We start from the raw sequence: 20491 nt of genomic DNA on the forward strand, positions 1-20491 counted from the left end.
TCAGAAAGTATTTATAGGCTTACACCTGTTTATGCTGCTCATCCAGCAACAGCAGCCTCTGGGAGCTCCTGCCTGCCTCCAATCCTCACTGTGAGGGTTGCCTACTGCTGCTAAAAAAGAAAATACATCACAAGACTTTCACCTCTGAGGGTAGATGTCAGTGCTTTCAAAATCAGTGCTAGGCACTCTTTCTGAAAGGCCTGCTCTTCCCATGCATTTGAGACACCTGACTGGGATCCTGGACAGACTGGCTGCTCCTACTCCTGGCCCTCCTCTGACTCCTGGCAAGTCACTTCATCCCTGCACTTCTGGCATTTTATTTTTTGTAATTCAGCATTGGTAATTCCAAAGAGATGTGCCCAAAAAAATTCTGTGAGCTAGCTACTACAGTGTTGTTGTCCCTCAGATGAAAAGGGAAAGATGACAGCCAGGCTACAGCTTCCTCACATAAAGCTGAGTGAGATGGAAGCAAGTGGTTGTGTGGGTTTTTGGCAAACTAAAACCTATCAAACTCAATTTTCTTCACTACAGATCTCTTAGAGAATGGCAATCTTTTCCCAAGCTATGTTAGTAGAAAATTTCAGGGTGGTCAACAACATCACTGCAGCACAACACTTCTTGTGACCCACTACTAGAGCTGCACTGCTGAAAAAAAAAACACAGCAGAGAAAGCAAGTCCTTTGCAACCCCACTTACTCCTCTTGTCTGACACACTGGAGACAAGTGCCAAAGCTAAAAGGGTAAGTTGTGACAGCATGATGAGAAGCTCTCACTCAAGCTGGAAAAGATTCATACCGTATCTGAAAAAGCCCTGGAGATACAGCTTAAATTCCCTATTGCACAAGCCTCTAAATAGCAGTCAGATTTTTAGTTCTTGGGTTTTTTTTTTTTAATACCCTGACTCCCTTCCAAAATGCCAGAAAAACTCTGTCAAGTTCAGTTTCTGGGGGAAAAACCCACACACACCTTCAAAAATGCAACTAACTTAAAAAAAAATACCCTACACAGACACTCACTCTTTCTCTGGTCCGAGTTAAATCTGTCCCTCTACTCAGGCCAGGAATTCAGTGAGCTCATGGAATAGCACCATTTTCTGTATGGTTTTCCTCAGTTACATGATCAGAATCCTTCTTGCTCCATTTACCAATCCTAACTACTAAGCTAAAGGCAAGTGATTGTCCATGACAGGTTACAATGGCACCAAGGACTGAAACACACTAATTTCACTGTATTCCTAAATTCATGTAAATACTCAAGTCTAAGCCAGATGGGAAATTTTGGAGAAACCATTTATTGAGAAAGATACTGCCAAAAATGATACAGAATCATAATTATAAGTAACTTGCTTAAATCATTTGCGTTTAACTTTCTCACAAATGCCTTCCCATGTATTTGAACAAAACTCAGTTCCTTCATACTCCATGAAAGTTATATTGCTATAATATTTATCAACTAAAGGAAAACTAGTCCCTACAAAGCATCTGGCAGATATGGACACTGTGTGCTAACACTAACAGTTACTTTGAAACCAGACAAAAAAAATTCAGATTAACTGTGACCCATAAATGCAGTACAGAAGCTAGAGAATGCAGCTTCACACAAATGCACACAGATTGTGCTCTGTGCAGGTTCATTTTCAAAAGTCAGCAACTTTCTGCATTGTGAAAAAGAAACAGTGCTCTAATTGGTAAAGAATGTAAAGCCCTATTCTAGATAAAAGCAAAACCAAATCACTTTGCCCTTAAGCTATTGTACTGACAGAGTGAAATTGCTGATTTCTAATCAATATATTCCAGTCTGTCCTGTTCCAGATTATGGCATTATTAGTCCACCTGTTAGTTCACTGGTATGAAATTCAGTTTTTCTATCTACACAGCTCCATTAGTAATAAGAGAACTTCCAATTTTCTTTTTTTTTCCATTAAGGAATTTCAAAGACAGTCTGCAATACACTTATCATATGCAAATGTTTTTGTACAATTTAATCCCACAAACTGTAGTATTATATTCAAGTAGAACACATCAAATTTCATTTGGCATGTGGGAAAATAAAATTAAAGCATGAGTTTAGATGCATAAACAGGATAAATAGATAGGATTTTGCTTCATCATATTGAATAATTACATCCTGGCACAGTGCCCACATCATATTCATTATGAAGAGACTACAGTGTACAGCACGCTAACTTTCTCAGACAATGGCTAGATGACTGACAAATCAGAAGTCTTACAGATTTGCTTGCTATTTCTGCCTTGTACATTTCTGGAAATCCTGCAATTCCTCATTCTATTACCTCCATTAACCAGGATGGTCAATAAGAAAGCTGCTCATTCTTCTTGCACTGTGCAAGTGTTCATGTGGCACTGTCTGCACTCCTTACACCTCTCAGCTCGCAGTGGGTTCCCCTCCAGGCCTGCCCCTCAGCCTGCTGTAAGGACTGGAGAAGGCTGTCATCATTGTTTGCACCCTAAGGAAACACAGGGCTGTTCCCATCCTCCTGCTGCTTTGAGGCTGGGCCATCTGTGCAGCTTAAAAAGAATCTGCACTTACCAGATCTCTGTCTTCTGCTGTGTTTTTGCTTTGGAAATATGCTTCACTTCTGGCATTGTCTAAACTACTGTATTCCCGTCTAAAAGAAGCATCTCAATACCCAACATTCTACCTTATTAATAATAATTAAAAAATAGAATTAAAAAGCACCAGGCACCTAATCCACACATGATAAAAGGGAAGGATTCAGTGCCTGGCCACAAGAGCCACATCCTCAGACCTGCAGCAGATGCCACTGTTGGCAGCATTTGCTTGCCCGGCAAAGTCCACAGAGAATATGAAGTCAAATTTATCATTTTCAAAATGCAAAATTTTTTTTTACTTGCTCACAAGAGTTTTTCTGCTGTACTTTTTTCCTCCTTCTGTGACACCACTTATCCACTCCTTCATATTCTGCCCAACTGTCAGGTGATTCCCATGGAAACACCAGTCACAAGATTCAAACTAAACAAAAAGAATTTGTACCCATGGATATTGCTTCAGAATATCCTTCCAACTAAACCAGTGGGATAAGATTCTTGAAGGTGACATAACCTTTATGAATTTTTTTTCTTGCTAAAGTGAAACTTGAAAGACTAAATAAACCATACACAGCTATACAAAATTCTCTTTTGGGATCGAGGAGAGAGAGGTCAAGACAAATCTCACGCTTATGAATGATTAATTCCTTAGCAGACCTTGGTTTCTTGTCCATGGCCTGTCCTGAGAGGGAGCAAGCAGATGTGTTCTGTTTCCCAGTTGTTTCATTTCCAAAGGGAAGACAGAAACCTCTAAATCAGACCAGTACCATTAACCAGTACCAGTACCCAGCCTCCCTCTTCTTGATCACAAGGAATTTCTCCATCAGAGAGGTCTACAAAGCATTTTCTTTTCTTCCTACTGGTACTCAAGGACTTTTTTATGATATTGCTAAAGTATAGCAACATAAGCATTCCTGAAAATTATATGGCCAGCTTAGGGACAAAAGGAAGTCTCAAACTCAATACAGACACAACAAAGAGGATCAGAACTGTTAATTCATACTACAGAAACTCCAAACATCAGGCCACTGTCAGCTGAAAATTGCACTCTATCTTGGCTCATCTAGTTATTTGTCTGAAAAAAATATTTAAACCACAAGTGCAACCCTATGCTACTTGCTCTGAATCTCTTCAGTGATAGACAGTAAGGTGATTTTTTTTTCATAACAAAATCAGGAAGACACACAAAAAAGGCCTAGCTGTCTAAAGAGCTTGCACATCTAGCTATGGATCCTGTAAGAGACTCTCCTTTAACAGAGATTTTTAAGTTCAGAAGATTGTCCCTCTTAAAGAATGCTTTATGTGACAAACCTGAGCAAGACAAAAATGCTCCTGTTTTAAGGGAAAGCAAAAAGTCAAGATTCCACCTGTCTAAAACACAGAAGATAAAGGGACATTTCCTTTTCCTTGGATGGAATCTGAACTCCAAACTGAACAAATGACAGTCAGGAACTGTTCTGACACTAGATATGACTTTTTACATTTACAAACTTTTTACAGGCAGATTAATATCAGGCAACTCTCTACACCTAGACAAAGCAAGATCACTTTCTTTAGCAAAACACCTGCTAAAATCAAGGAATAACTCACAAATCAATGAAAATAAATAACTTATAAAAATAACAGGAGTTATACCTGGATCTCTTAGCCCATATACTGAAGGTTGAGGCTCTGTTTGGTTCAGTTTAGAACAATCTCCAGTACATTTTAAACTTCACTGAAAGGAAAAAAGAAATTATTAAAGACAAAATAGATTTTAAAACAAGTTTTCTTTGCAAGGAGAGACTAATCTTAGACTGTGTAATGACTTTTTATGGAGGATTTCGAAATGGTGTGAGGGGTTTTTCTCTACTGAAGGCAGAATGCAATGGCTTTGCTTTATATACAATGCTTTGCATATACTTTGCTTTATATACAATGTTTATGCACTTGTAACTTTCTCAAAGCCAGAAACAGCTCCTTTGCTTTGCAATGAAGCTAGAAAGAGGAAGGCTAATATTCTAATGAAGAACATGTTGAGTATCTATTAATTATCAAAATAAAACCAGTCTTTTACTACCTTGAAAACACCATAACATTTGTTTCTAACCTGGCCTTATGCATTATTCCTTTCCATTAGGAAGAAACCCCAAGAACAGCAAATCACTACACAAGTGATTTTCTAACTGTAATGGCAGCTGACTGTGACTATATTTCCTGTTGTCATTCATCAATCATGCCAGTTTTAAAAGACATCCTACTGTAATTTCACAGAAATTCTTGACTCCTCTACAGCATTGTTGAAATGGCTGAAATGTGAATACAAAGGAGATCTTTTAATGTGTTGTGCTGGTCTCCAACTGTAACTATAAAGCTAAAAAAAACATTTGGCATCCTACTCTGATTTCATCTTCTCAAACAGCTGTAAAAGGCTGTCCACATGCAACCAAGCTTTCTTTCAACAACAGAGGGATAGGGACAGGTGGCCAACTTCACATCTGGAGGCAAACGAAGTCTGGAAATAAAGAGTGACACACTTAAAGCATGCTCCACCTTATATCTTAGAAGGCATTACCCCAGTCCAGCAGGGCATCAGTTTTGAAACTTGAAATTGCTTTACTGTTTGCTCAGCAGGGTAATGAGATGAAAGGGATCAGAGACCTGAGCTATGACTGGGACCTGAATAAGTTATTATCTTTCAGTAGCTTAAGAAGACAGCAATGTCCTACTGCTTTACATCATTACTGCAATTTACAGTAGATGTGCCCTTTTTTGTTTTTCAGTGACATTTCTGTGATCACTGCGTTTTGAGGGGCTTTGCCCAGTGATGTTTAGCAGCACCATTTGAACCCCCTGACTGAAATAGTATATTACTGTCATCAGCTGTCAAGAAACTTCATACTTTTTCTGGAAACTTACACTTTTGATGGAGGCTGTTAGCAGGTTTGTGTGTATTTGTGGAAGCTGAAGCTTGGTATTTCAAAGGGTTACAAACTAGAGTATGACAGCAGGCCTATAGGTGACTGCACAGACAGGCACCTGGCAGAAAACTCCCACCCCTTGCCAGGATCACAGACTGCTGCAACTTCCACCTGCAAGCTTGGAAACACTGTAATTGGCATTGCAAAAGGACACACTGCAGCACAGGTGGATGTGGAGAGCCTGCATTTAGGAAAACCACTGCCCGAGCCAGGATCTTCTCACAGGCCTCCTGCACCACCATGGCAGTGCCCAGCAGGTCTCCAGCACATGTGAGGGCAGAGCAGATCCAGGGGGAAAAAATAAATTGCTCTGAGCCAGTATGTGTTTTAAAATGTCAGGGCTTGCTTTGAGGCTAACCTTTTGTTATAAAAAGGTAAAATCTTCTTGTGGTTGGGAGGGAGGGAGGGACGTGATAGAAGTGGCGGAAGTGGAGGAAGGAAGTGGCGGAAGTGGCGGAAGGAAGTGGTGGAAGGAAGTGGCAGAAGGAAGGAAGTGGTGGAAGGAAGTGGCGGAAGTGGCGGAAGTGGCGGAAGTGGCGGAAGTGGCGGAAGGAAGTGGCGGAAGGAAGGAAGTGGCAGAAGGAAGGAAGTGGTGGAAGGAAGGAAGGAAGGAAGGAAGTGGCGGAAGGAAGGAAGTGGCGGAAGGAAGTGGCGGAAGGAAGGAAGTGGCGGAAGGAAGGAAGTGGCGGAAGGAAGTGGCAGAAGGAAGTGGCGGAAGGAAGGAAGGAAGGAAGTGGCGGAAGGAAGGAAGTGGCGGAAGGAAGGAAGGAAGGAAGGAAGGAAGGAAGGAAGGAAGGAAGGAAGGAAGGAAGGAAGGAAGGAAGGAAGGAAGGAAGGAAGGAAGGAAGGAAGGAAGGAAGGTTGGTTTCAATGAAGGGGATACATCTGGTCAACATGGCCAGCCTGAGCATGGCTTCACCACCAAAATAATCTGGGATCTGCTGCCTGAGATCAAGAACTGTTTGGGAGATCTATTTTGCCTTTGTAGTCCCAGCATTCACAGAATCCCTAAGCAATTTTGAAGAAGAGTTTCATATAAATCAGCACAGACAAGCCTGAGATGAGTGACTTTCCTCACGCAGCTGAGGAGAGAACAAGAACCAGCACAACAATTCAGCAGTTTTTTGTTTGGCTGAGATAATGTTTTCCTAGTGCTAAACAAAAAGTGAAATCAGGTATTTACAGTATCCAAACAGAGCCCCTAAGAATGAAAGAGATGTTAATTCAGAGAGTGAAAGGCGCTTCCTTTTGTGGTGGGTTAACACCTCCCTCCCCACACACCCCTCAGAGGGGCTGGAAGTGATCAGGACATGCTGGCTCCTCTCTACACTGGTCCTGGGCTCTTCCTTCAGGCTGAAATGTGCATCAGGAGAACTGTCCTGGACTGCCACAAGACCTGATCCTGGGGCTGTTTTGTGCTCTTCCCCCTGCTGCTCCTCACCCTTTTCCCCTCACTCCTCTGCTCCTTCAGCAATTCCACCTTGTTCCATCCTTGTTCCATCCTTGTTCCATCCTTGTTCCATCTTTGGCAGCGCATGGCTGGGGGCTGGGCTGGTCATGACCAGCTCCAGATGGCTACAGGGAGTCACCATCCAGCTTGGAGCTGGTGGAAGCTGTCAGGCAGTGGGCTCAACCATCCCCCAGCAGAGACATGGACACTGATCACCCTCCAGCAGAGATCCTGAAACTGAGCCCAGACAGACATAGATTTATGTGGATATTACAAAGGATGTGACAGAGGGGGAGAGAGGAAGGAAGAAAATCAAGCTGACTGTTACAAGACTTGTTTGCTAGGCACGTCGGCATATCTGTGTCTGCTAAATCACACAGCTCTGTGTGCCCAGCTTAAATCCCAGCAGGACTGGAGGAACCAGCATTCCCAATCTACTCATTCCCTGGCCTTAGATGTTGTGGGCACTGATTCATGGCTCTCCTCTCTGCCAGGGCTTGCAGGGAGAGGACAGCTGCCAGCACCCCCTGCACTGCCATGCAGCACCTGCCCCAGACCCTTCTCCCATTCCCTACCTGCTGGTCCCAGGAAAATCTCCTTGTTCTTTTCAGTTCAGCAAGAAGGAAGAAATCACACTACTCCTGCAGAAGGAGAAAAGGGGGATGTGACTCCAAGAAATGGGGACTCAGATGATTTTCCTTCCATTGGGGCTGGCTGCATAACACACCAAGTCCAAGCAATACTCAGCAAAACAGATAACTACAAAGTTAGGTAGTTGTGGTCAAAGAAGAGACATTGGGCAACTGCAAATCCGACTCTGTTGGATTTGACGTAAATGATGCCAGTGTGAACAGGAGCTGCCCTTCTGCAGGAGAAGCAGAACCAGCCAAAAGGCAGCTGCTTTGCCTGACCTGTATCCACAAATGTGTGATGCCTGTGCTGCCCTAATGAGCACTCCACAGGACCCTGGAAACTTTGCTTTTAACCCCATTCATTGACTTTAAGGGATTTGGGGTTTCGTGTTCAGGATTCATATTGCAACAGGCCTCACCTCCTCAACTGAAAAGCCAGGGAATGCATTAACACTGTGATTTTATTCACAAAAAAGGCCTGTGTGGTATTAAAGGCAAGATGCTTTGCAATAGTAGCAAATGGAGCACCTAGACCAGTCCCAACAGTAAGAATAAACTGCAGTAGTGAGTTTTGTTTGACCTGAAGAACTCGTCATTCAAACCAAGTCATATTTTCAGCTACATGCAGCAATATTTAATATAAATAAAATATCTCTCATTGTTAAATCTCAAAGAAAAGCCAGTTGAACAAAAAGTACCTGCACTGTCCTTGGTTTTATTATCTCTGCCATTAAGAAATGTCCCCTGTTTCACAATAGGACCTCTGATGGGACCTCCTCACAAACAAATCCAAAATTATTTGGGGCCAGCCCAATTTGCACATGAAGAACAAATCCCCAGAATAGACCACTGTTAGAAAAACAAAAACACAACACATGGTTTTGATGCAACCATTGAAGTTCAGACTGTCAAACAATTTAAAGTAAGGATGTGTTCAAATAGTTTGTTAAAACTTCTTGAACATATATAATGAAAACCTCCATATGCCATACTCCAAACACTGCAATATTCTATGCTATTGCTTAGCAGTGATATGTTTTTTCAGATGTTTTTCTTTTGACAATACTGTGCTGGTTTTATTACATTTATGATTCAGGGATTTCAGATCTCTCCCTTCCAGTCATTGCTATGATGTCTCAGTTCTTGGGTCAGTCTTCCTTTACAGAAAGGTTGAGATCCAGTCTAATATGGCAGTGGCAATGGTTCCCAATTGTGACAATACTTCTCTGTATAACATTTTCCACAGCATTAGGCTTAAACTCTTCATTTACTGGCATCTGTATAAACTGCACCATCAGTTGCTTTGTGAGGAAGGTTAGCCTGGATTAGGCCAAACCTGGATGTTTCAGAAAACTTTGACATCAAAGCTCTGTGTGCCTGCTCAAGTGACACTGCTGTGAATAGTAACACACACCCCAAAGCATTCTTTGCCACTGTTCAATAAATAATGCCTCCAAGACTACAGGCAAGCTTCTCCACATCCACATGGCCATGACTCTGCAACAAACAGATTTTTTAAACAGATTTCAGCTCTCATAATTTTATGTGTTTTAACATGACTGATTTGCAGTCTTTTAGACATGCTGATGTTTGAATAGATTTTTTTTTTGCCACCTTGTTGCTGTTGCAAACACAAACCAGAAATTAGCTAGAGATAAAACCAGAATAACCAGTGGTCCATTCTGAGGATTTGGTCTTTGTGTGTAAAGTGGGCTGGCCCTAAATAATTTTGGATTTATTTGTAAGGAGGTCCTATCAGAGGTCCTATTGTGAAACAGGGGACAGAGCAAGGTGAGGACAGCAGTTAGACCTGCATTGTAATAGGTACACAAAACACCAGAAAACCAAATCACTTTCATATGCACAAACTCATTGTTTCTCCAACAAGTCCATTAGAGATCAGTGCTTCCAAGAAGGGTTCACCCAGACAGGCAGCCTCATGATCCTTTTCAGATCTTCTTGCCCTTCCTGGACAGTCCTGTCCTCCTTCCTTCCCTTCCCTGCTCTGCACCAGGGGAGCACGATACCCTTTGACACAAGACCAGAGATGTCCTGCTGGTCCTGCTGTGCCACCACACAAAATCACGCTTCTCTCTCATCACTGAATTTGCTTACAAGGTTGCTCCTCTTGACCTAGTTCCCAGCTAAAAGCACAGACAGGTCCTTTGCCCATGTGTCAGGCCATTTACAAGCTGCCTCCTCTGCCACTAGAAATATTAGCAGCTGCCTATCTCATACTTACAGCTCCTTAATAGCAAGAAAATATAAACATCTTTTCAGCAGAGGTGTTTGCTTCCTTTCCAGGGCTAAAACCCTCTGCTGACAGCCTTCCTTCCCTCTATCCAGCAAGCAAACCCTCTAAAGAAGGACAAAACATTAAGTCTATATCCACACTAGCATTCCTTAACCTAGTGGAAAAGGTTTCCCACAGAACCTTTTAGCTGTGATTAATGCTGTGAAGACATTGGTAGGCAAAGCATGGATGGGCAAAAAAAAGCACAAAACATTTTTCATGGATGTCACCTCCAATTAATAGATAAATCTGCTTCAGCTATTTCCATCTCTCTCTCTGCTCATGTGGCTCTCCAGAGAATTAAAGCCTCATAAATACATGCTTGTTTTTCTCTTCTGTACACAGAAATCACATCCAACTTGGGAATTCCTTGGACTCAAATGGCTGGAGGTGAAAGAATGTTATAAAGAAGCACTGTATATGTGCCATTCCAAGGCAGCATTGTACCCTTTCCTGGAAACCTTGCTGTATTACATGGATGTAGCCTGGCTGAGAACCCTGAACCACCAAAAAAAAAAATTAATGCAGCTCCAGGAAACTGGTTTTGATGGTCACCTTTTAAACAATAGAATGCTGTCTAAGGAAAGCAAAACATTTTTCTTCCAAAAAGCCATTGCTCAAAAAAAAAATTTACAGCAGAAAGGTTGACTTCATACTTCTGAATAGTTCAAAATACTCTCTGGAGTTGTTTTAAAAAGTATTGCCTGTAGCATTTTTACTTTAATGACAAAGCAATTGAGTTTTGCATATGTGGGGGCAAAATGCAGAGGATTAAGAAGGAAGAATAAGACAGAGCAGTAGCACCAAAAAAAAAAGGCAAAGTCCTTGGGTAATCAGCCAGCAGAAACAGATTTTACCTGCATCTTGTGTAGGGGATGGACCCCAATTTGATATGACACAAAAAATCATTAAACAGGAGAAAATCCTACTTCCAACCCATGCATCCAGGCTGTAAATGTATCCATCAGGGATCAATGACACTTTTAACCTCACCTTTTGCCACCTGAGATCCAACTGCTGCACAGTTTTACATGCCCTACACTCTTAACAGTCTGGCTTGTTTTTAAAGCTACTGCTTCAGAGTCAAGAGGTTACTATTAGGAAGGTGCAATTAAGTAAATTTCTCTAATTCACAGTTGCAGGGACAATGCTTAATAACAGAACATTTATGGAATATGAAATAAGCAAATGCCAAAGGAAAAGCAGCTGAGAAAAAAAAACAAAAAACAGCTGTTCTAACTCTTTCAGCTCCCAGTGCAAAATGCAGTGGCTACAACTGCAAAATCTGGCAGCTAAGAAGTCTACTCAGATAAAAACAATAACTGAATCTTCCTCGTTGTCCTGAAGACTTACTCCATTCTGTGTGTACTCACAACTGCTTGCAAACTAAGAAGTGATAGAAGGTACCATTTCTCAGAGGTCTAAGCCTGTGAGGGACTTGGACACCCCCAATTTAAAAAGGTCAGAGGCTGAGTTACAGCTGAGCCTGTGCTCTGGAAGTTGATGGGCATTATTTGCATCACCATTTCTATTCTTCTCCCCCCAGACACAAAGCTCACCATTGCCTGGGATATCCTTTCTCCTCAACCTAGTGAAGCATGAGTGAGAGGACAGGGAAGCACTACAAGAAGCATTTGGCTACTTAACTGGGCTCTGTACAGTAAAAGAGATCTTTGTTGACACAACTTTGTGTCAACTTTGTTGACACAACAAGAGATCTTTGTTGAACAAGAAACACAGCTGAGGATACTTCTACACTATGTGAGTCACCAGAGCTTTTAGCCTCCTCTTTTTACATGCCTCAATTTTCTTGCAATATAGTCTTAGACTTTCTTAGGTAAAGTTTTAGATAGATAAAAAAATACTGCAAGTCACAGGAAGTAACAGCAGGTAAAATGGCTGCTTGATTATATTTTTATATTTGGTTTTCATAAATCCATGCAGTCAGGACTCAGAGTGTATGTATGGAAGCCAACAGGAGTTCACCTGCGCTAAACATCAAGAAATTAAGATAACATGCTATGAACTGTAAAAATGTAAGATATTTTGTAATAAACATAATCCAGAACGTGTATCTGAGATTAAATCCTGCCCTAGTGGGAAAAGGAAGCCACTCAATCCTCTCAGTGTAAAGTAAGTTGCAGTAGCAGAGCTCTGGAAGTGAGACTAAACAGCTGGGCCAGAGAATAAAGCAGCTGAGAGCATCTGAGGAGTCTAAGGGATGGTAGATCAATAAAGAGGACAGCAGAACAGGTATTGAACCTCACAAATGGAATCTGTATTGAAACTGAGGAGAGCCAGAAATCATAGCACCACTCTTTGGTATCCACACACGTGTAGCAGCCAGTGCATCAAATATCAGGTCCCAAACAGCATCTTATCATCCAGTGCCCTGTGTGAATCAGTGGCGTAATCTCAATCACCCTAAATCTGACTGGATAAAGCCCTTGCTTCCCTCTCCATTTGTTTTTTCTGGTTTATCTTCTTGTACAGCAGAAGACTTCATCTGATGTTAATGCCCATATTCCACATCAAGATTTTCTTTCACCTCTTGCCAACTGTCTCTAAAAGATGCCAACCAGCAATAAACCATGCTTCTGCTGTAAACCACTCCTTTCACTCTGTGGGCTCTAGAAAATAGCTGAACATGGAACAGCATCTTTAAAAAAAACACTGGATTTCTGACAAGCACACTTCTAAACAATGTTCATTATAAACATACTCACTTATGAGTATCACACTGTGTATCTCTGGCTTGCTCAGCCAACGCAGAAACTTCCAAAATAATAAGCCAAATTAACAACCTTGTTCAAGAAATAAAATATTTCTAAAAAATTGTTAAATCAAGCTGACATTTCTTGGGAACTGACAAGAAAAATAACAGGGTAATAATTAATGTACCCTACACTATAAGCCTTCCTTGAAAACCCTCTCACTCCATCTTACCAAAATATTACCAAACTGAAATTATTGTTCTTGTTATGGTCAGGTACAGCTCTTGTATTCCCTAGGCTCTACTCTATTCCAGTTAAACTGGCAGGGCTTCAATGAAGCCAGAGCTTTGGGCCTCTACCTATTAAATGAAAAATGTCAGTCCTTGCCAAAGTACAAAATTAGCTACATCTTTCAATGATTTTTTTTCCAGGATGCAGCAAACCACCTCTTTTTTTTTACTTGTAGGCTTGTAAAGCAATGCCAATCACAAAGCTTGCCAGAAATTACAAAATACATATTTTAAAGTTAATCAAGCAAAATAGATTAAACTTCAAAGGTCTGATACCATCCAAGGTAAGCTGCGTTATAAGGCAATGTTGGTCTCTAACATCTTGTGGTGCCATCAGTCTCAAACAGGAAAGTTGGCCAGAAAAGAAGGGAAGACTGAGAGAATTGGGATTGTTCAGCCTGGGCAAAAGAAGGTTAGGACATCAGAGAACCTTCTTGTACTGAAAGGGGCTAGAAGAGAGCTGGAAAGGGACTTCTGAGAAGGGCATGGAGTGACAGGAGAAGGGACAATGGCTTTGAACTGAAAGAGGACAGGTTTAGATATTGAGAAGACATTCTTGACTATGAGGGTGGCAAGGCTGAGGTGAAACAGGAGGCTTTTTCTCTCAAGATACTTTGGATCAGTGGCCACAGAGGACCAGAGCACAGTAATACCAAGAAGAAGAAGGGGCTTACAGTAAAATCCACTCCTATATATTAGTCTGTGTCTTTACTGTGTGCTAAGATTAATAAAGCTCACTGAAATTAATTAAAACCCTCACTGAGAAACCTGATTGCTTTGAAAGATTGCATTTCTAAAACTAATTTCACCTCTAAGCTTCTGGGTGGCTGTGGGAGTATTTCCTATGAAATATTTTTAGGGGTGACAAGGGTGAAGAACTGCTACTCATCACAGAGAGGTACCTACACATCACCACTGGTGCAGTATTCCCTCTTTTGCATTTAGGGAAGAAAAGGGCACTCAGACATTGCTTTGCCTGACTCCTGCAGACCACTCCACTTTGACTGTGGTGAAATGGAAATGTCTCACAGCACAAGTGAGATGTGATGTAGATGTTAGCTTTGGTATCACTGCAAAAGAAGGCCAATGCAAATAAATGTACACTGTGAAGTGAGAGGGACAAGAGGTTAGCTTTGATGCTTTTCCAGAGAGAGTCTAAGTCAGAGGGTAGAAGGTAAGAGCAGAGAGAGGTTTCAAGGGTGAGTTTGTAGCAGAGACAAAAAGAATCCCTTGGCACAGGCAAGTGGAATCCATCAGAGAACTCACGGGGCTAAGTTCACATGCTTTCACAGAGATGACAGAGATGCAAGTGCCAGCAGAGCCTGGCCTGGCATCTCCAGCTGGGCTTGTGTGCAGCTGAGGGTGTAGAAGGGAGATCTGGACTGGCAGCAGAGAGCAGCACTCACAGCTGGTCCTGGTGAGGCAGCTGCACACAGGTCAGAGAGCAGATTTTCCATCAAAAAAGGAAAACACATCCTCACAGGGAATAGCAGAGATGATAAAAAACACTGGAGCGCCAAGATATTCTCCCACATTTTACCTAAAGACTTCAGGGCCTCGAGAGGAGATCCAATTTAAGCGACACTGGTTAATATTCCACTTGAAGTCTGAGCTCGTATGAAGAGAGCTCATGTCAATTATTAACAGCCTTTTGGTGAAAAGGAAACCTGCTACTTAGGAACACACCTCCATGTTAAACAAAATCTACAAGAAAAGACTGTATGGCACATGAACTAATTTCATATACTTTCTCATGGTAACAATTTTTCTTCTAAATTTTCAAATTCTTCCATTTCATCATGCACAGAGGGGAACTGCCTTTCAGTTTCATGTGCTGGGTTTAAATGCACATGCATTAGAAGAATAATAAAGCTGGCTTTTTTAAAATATTTTTCATTTTGACCATGATAATTGTTCTTTCCTCAAAACCTATTTTCAAAAACATTCTAAAAAGGACTAAAGCTTCTAATTAAAAAAAAAAAGACAAGGCAGTTGACCTCAAAAATATATTTCCCCTACAGTTTTGAGAAAGAAAACTTCTATAATTGGCATATTTCATTACCAAACTCAGCTATACTGCAATAATAATAAGTGGGTATCAAAGTGAGACTAAAGTTTTTAAGTGCTCTTTGTTTCTAGGCTAATTTTCCTCATATTATCTGAGCCCTTGAGGAATACAGCTACTATGGTCTAAGCCATGATAAAAACACCCTTCCTCAGACAAACTTCTCTGTTGCATTCCCACTGTAATTCTTTTATCCAGTTTCTCCTTTCACATCCACATCTAGACAACACCTATCTCCTGCAGAACCCACCTCGAGCTTCTTCAAGCTCTGAAAAGACAACATTAGGATTGATTTTCTCAGGTACCCTGCTCAGGGCGATGCTTATGAAGCAGGCAGTCACCGCAAATATAAGCAGCTCAGACACCTGATCTGTGCCTCCTCAGCAGCAGATAAACTGAGCTTCCAACCACTGGCACTGGGACTGGGATAAAAGCATCAGAGCAGTCACGGATCACACTCAATATCCCACCTGACAGCAGCAGCCTCCAGGTGCTCGGCGGGTGGCAGCAAACTGCAGGATAATAAACTTACCTACAGCCTCTCCCTAATCCCCTGACAGGCAGACTCCTGACCTAAATGCATCCCAGTACCCACCCTTTCTACTTCTGTCAACCCAATTTATATCCCCAGCACTTGCTTTCTGGCCAAATCACCAAGAAGTGAAACTTCCTGAAGAAGTCACTTGGGGTTAGCAGCTCTTCAGTGTGATGCCACACGTTCCAGAAAGCTGCAGGTCTTTTTTTTTTTTTTTTTTTTTTTGTGCAGAGAAGCTAATTTGAGTTGATTGTCTTTCAGTAAGACTGTGAGGACAGGAGACAACAGTAGCAAAGCAGAGTGGAAGGTGACAGCAAAAAAAGAGGTGAGCCTACACCGAGGGCTGACTCAAAAACAGCCAACATATCTGGCTGGAGGAGAAATGCCTTGATAAATTGGTGTTCACTGTTTGTCAGCATGCACAGCATATGTGCTTCTAAATGAACTGTACTGTGAAAATGTTCCCTGGAAAACATTTGAAATCAAGGCAAGATAGTCCATTTGTTTAATTATTTATTTTAGGCATTAGCCTTTTTCATGTTAAGTAAGATAAAACTTAAGTTGTTCCAGGGGAGATTTAGATTAGATAGTAGGAAAATTTTCTTCATTGGTCAAGCACTGGAACAGGGTGAGCAGGGAAGTGGTGGGATCACTGTCCCTGGAGGCATTCAAAAAAAAGGGAGATGTGGTGCTTAGAACATGGTTTAGTGGTAGACATGCTAGTGTTCAATCAAAGGTTGGATTGGTTGACTCTAGAGGCTTTTTTCAGCCTTAATGATCTATGATTTTATGTTTGAGGGGAGGGGAGCACTTGTAAATAGGGTCAAACCCTGGACCCCCTGAATCAGTAAGCTTCGCCACTAAGTTCAAGAGACCAAAGATTTAATCAATTCTATGAAAAAAACATAGCAAGAGTAAGTGGAAAGGTGATGTGAAAGTCTCTTGCAGCAAAGCTTCTCCACATCTGGAGAGTTGATGTCAAAAGGTCTACAATGTAACATGAAAAGTGGACACACACAGACTTTATTTGCCATGTTTTGTTCCTGTTTCATTTTCAGGTCTGTAACAATGTCCAAGATGGGAGCTGCAAGCGTTATCATCATATTGAAGATTTCTGAAAAAATTAGCTTTTTTAAAGTACACAACCACTAGAAAGAGTTTGAGTGCCTGCATTAATCACAGCTTAACCTGAGCAAACCAGAAATCAGAGGAAAACACAATTACTTTTCTATTTGGCCTAATTTCATCCCACTTAATCCACCTAATGCCATGCAGTACATAAAACTTAGGCTATGTGCATAGGGTTATATTTCACCCTTCACATGTGACATGAGCCATCTTCTGCTATAAACCTTCCAGTGCCTGCAAGGAACCAGGGCATTGTCAGCAGATCAGTGCCATGAGCTGCATGCCCAGACAGGAAGAGAGAGGAAAAGAAATGTGTCCTTCTCTGGAGCATACTTTTAAAGCTCAGTTACCTTTTTAGAGGATGTTCCTGAGACAAGACATGCATTGCTGTGTTTAGAACATCAACAAAGGAAACTCCCTGCCTGTTTGCATGGGAGGTCAAACCAAGAGCATGTTCTGAGTGCAGTGGCAGAGCAGAGCTGTAAGTGCTGTAGGCACACAATAAAGGAGCTGCATGACCATATTCCTGACATAACAGCTCTGCAGTATAGGGCTGGTTTAGAGATATGACATTCTGTGTTAACATATGCATGAGTTGCTAAATTGTTTGAGCTTGGTCCACCCTGGAAAAGCTTTTTGATTTGATGCTTTCCATTTCGGCAAACAGTTTTATTGCAACCAGCTTTTCAAATTGTCAAATTATCCTTCTGAGCAAATATAGTAGGGCTACAACACATAAGAATGAGCGAGTCGGTATACATTTGGTTTTTCCATTTTCTGAGATGTTTTGTCTGAAATAGGAAAGCACTTTTCACATGCAGCCTTAATGGGGCTAGCAATTGCTCTGGTCACTGGTGAAGGACATCCTTTGTAATGAGTACTGGAAATATCAGTATTTCCCTAGATGCAAAACTCGAAACATAATCGTAATTGACTTTATCTATGCTCATGCACCCCAGGAACATTTGGGGGGGACCCCATCTTCTGCTCAGCTTGGAAGGTTTAAAGAGAGACCACCTCACATTCCTGTAATGTTCTGTCATTGTCAAAACAACTGATGCTCACAAAACCACTACCTTTAACACCATTCCATTCCTTTCCTTCTCTACCTCCACTTTACACCATTATTTGCTTTCTCCCTCCCACTGAAATCCCAGCTCTGAGGTAACTCATACTCATCAAACATGGATACAGCATGCGTACATTAAATGCAGAGTTTTGCACAACTTTCAGCCTAAGAGCTACATCCTCCCAGCACCTGAGCAGCTGTTTGCAAGCTGTCACTGCTCAAATGTTCACCCATTGTTTACAGCAAACTGATAAAACAGGGCAGAAACTGCTTCTGCCACACTAATGCAGAGGGAGAGAGAAGTCCTGAAAATTAGTTACCTATTTCCACCTGTCACTCACTGAAATACTTCCATTACCCACTGTGCTTAACAACTGATCAACAAAACCTTCTAGCAGAAGAGCTGTTTAAAGGCTTAAAAGCAAAATAATTTTTAAAAACTACCAGTCTTGAGTCATTGATGGCTTGAACAAAACTTTGAGTCTCTCATTGAGCCCTTAAGGCTTAAAAAAACCTCAAAAGGTGCTATGGCTACCAAGAATGCCTTAACTAATATTTCCCAGTAATCTCAGTTCACTTTTCTCACATGATGCAGTGATGGAGGAAGTTTCAGCTTCCTTCTTCTGTCACCATCACAGGTAGATGAAACCAAAACGGTAAGAGACAAAGGTAAACTAGGACTGAGAAGACCAGTGTACTAAGGAAGGCCAAGGCTGGAAGGCTGAATATCCAAGTTGCATGGTCAGAGAAGACCAGACTCTTCTGGTAGCCAAGCTGGGAACAAACCTGAAAAGGACTTGATGCTTGGCAGCCAGGCTGTTGGACGCTTTGCCACTGAGTATCTGCAAGGAAACAAACCCCAAAAGAGCTGCACAACTTGGATAGACACATTGAAGTATTCATTTAAAGCAGAAAAAACCTGGAAGTTCTGGTACATGAAATGCTGTTTAGGAGGATGAAGGAAATGGACGTGACTGGCTTGAGTCCTGAAGTGCACACCTCACACATCTGCCTTGAGGGCAAAGGGTGTGGACAGAGGAGAGAAAAATGCTTTTTTTTCTATTACAAGATGACAGAGGAGATGACAAGGGACAAAACACCACATAAAAAACCCATGCTAGCCTGAAGTGTGGGAGGACTTGGATATCCTGATCTCCCTCATCTCTCTGTGCTTGTGAAGCCATTCAATGCCAATCCAAACCCACACAGGCATTGGTACTACCATTTCACTGGGGCACAGGAGGCACAAATCTCAGTGTGCTCTTCTGTCCTGTGATGAGCTTTAACTGAAAAAGTGCTCTCACTGTGCTCCTTCTGTCCTGATTAACTGACTCATTCACCTCTTCTCACAAAACAGTGTATATTTTATTCCTGATTTCTATTTTCCCTTGTTGAACGCTTTATAATAGAGTAAATAAATAACTTTCCCCTTTAAATTTATTTTTTTTAAATTACCTGCATCACTGACTGGCTTCTGCTGAAGATCATCAAGCTAAATGGAATTCTACAAGCAATAACACTCAGAATTTTGCACTGGCTATCCATCCCTACTGTGAATAACAAGGAAGAGGACTGGCAATTTTAAAATTATTGCTTTTTGTTGTTCCGCAATACAGTAATATTTTTTAAAAATCATTCCACCTCACATCATTGCAAACATCAAGTTTGTCCTCCATCGTAAAATTTAATATGAGACCTGTGTAATGGGATTTAAAGCTGAACAGCTGTTTTGCTAGCCCTCTATACCAGGGCAAACATCTTGGAACCAGGAATCAGCATGACCTCAGCAGGAGTTTTGAAACCAGAAAACACATATCAAAAGAAAAATGAGTAGCCTCTTACTCAACAAATCATTCTATTCTTTTGAAAATTACAGTTCTTTAAAGTACTCCTGTCTTTGGAACTCACATTGCTCGCACTTAGAAGCCAGTTTTCCTTCCCCACAAGAGGAATAATGCAACCAAACATCTGCTCTCAGGTGAGTGAGTGCATTTTAGATCTGTGAATCCATGTCATTGAGTTATTCAGCCAAGAACCCCATGAATAACTTTGGACCAGATTAAGTCATCTTTCATGACTGTGAGATACATCCATCAGTCTGAGTCTCTGACAGCAGCAGATATTGTCTCCAGTGTATAAATGAAGCCAAGGGAGTGATTCCTCTTAAGATAAATGAAGCCTTACCATTATAAAAGGATGGCAAAATTAAGAAAGTGTTATGAAGATGTTAGTTTCCCAATAAGAAATGACTGAAGAAGACAAGGTTGTATGTTAGCCAAGATGATATGTGATAAAAATGGAGTCTTAAAGAAAGAAACCCAAAAAACAGTCTGTCCTAAAACACTAGTCAAGTAGCTATTTCTAGTATCAGAAATGAATTTTTAAAAATGCTTATGGAAGAAAAATGCAAATTTTGTCAGAATTTTCCTTGCTGCTAATGCCGAAGTCTACAATGAAAAAGTCAGTCCCTGTATGAGTATCATCAACATCCCCACTGCCACATTGCCCTGAGGAAAGCAGAATATTCTCCCCTTTGGATGCCACTCTCCCTTTGCAATGCTGCACCAGGCAGCTGAGCTGAGGCAGGAGCTGCTGTCCTAGGAGGGCATGGACATTGTGGACATTCAGCTGCTGCCAGGAGTGTGGCAACCAGCAACAAAACCATTCCAAAGCCAACATTCGAAATCATTCCAAAGCCAACATTCCAAAGCCCTCACAGTTCAGCAGGGTGTAATGACCATGAGGGTGTTGATGTCATCCTGGACCTGACTAATACAGATCTCAG

At 41.5% G+C, this 20491-nt stretch overlaps 1 protein-coding gene across 3 annotated transcripts in view; it reads right to left on the reverse strand.

Annotated features, from left to right (window-relative positions):
- Positions 1–20491, reverse strand: part of PLPPR1 (phospholipid phosphatase related 1) — a 119154-nt gene that overhangs the window by 89370 nt on the left and 9293 nt on the right. Inside the window, exons 2-3 of one of the 3 annotated variants that reach the window (XM_071455700.1) lie at positions 7556–7621; positions 4206–4287 (exon numbers count right to left, since the gene is read on the reverse strand). The exons of 1 other annotated variant lie outside the window; for it this stretch is intronic. The gene's annotated coding sequence lies outside the window, so the exon portion shown is untranslated. The remainder of the gene's footprint in view (positions 1–4205; positions 4288–7555; positions 7622–20491) is intronic. One more of the 3 variants, XM_071455698.1, reaches the window with a different exon arrangement.

Source organism: Agelaius tricolor, unplaced genomic scaffold (genome assembly GCF_023055355.1).
Source record: "Agelaius tricolor isolate 1412-34295 unplaced genomic scaffold, bAgeTri1.0.p SCAF_53, whole genome shotgun sequence".
Classification (NCBI taxonomy): Eukaryota; Metazoa; Chordata; class Aves; order Passeriformes; family Icteridae; genus Agelaius; species Agelaius tricolor.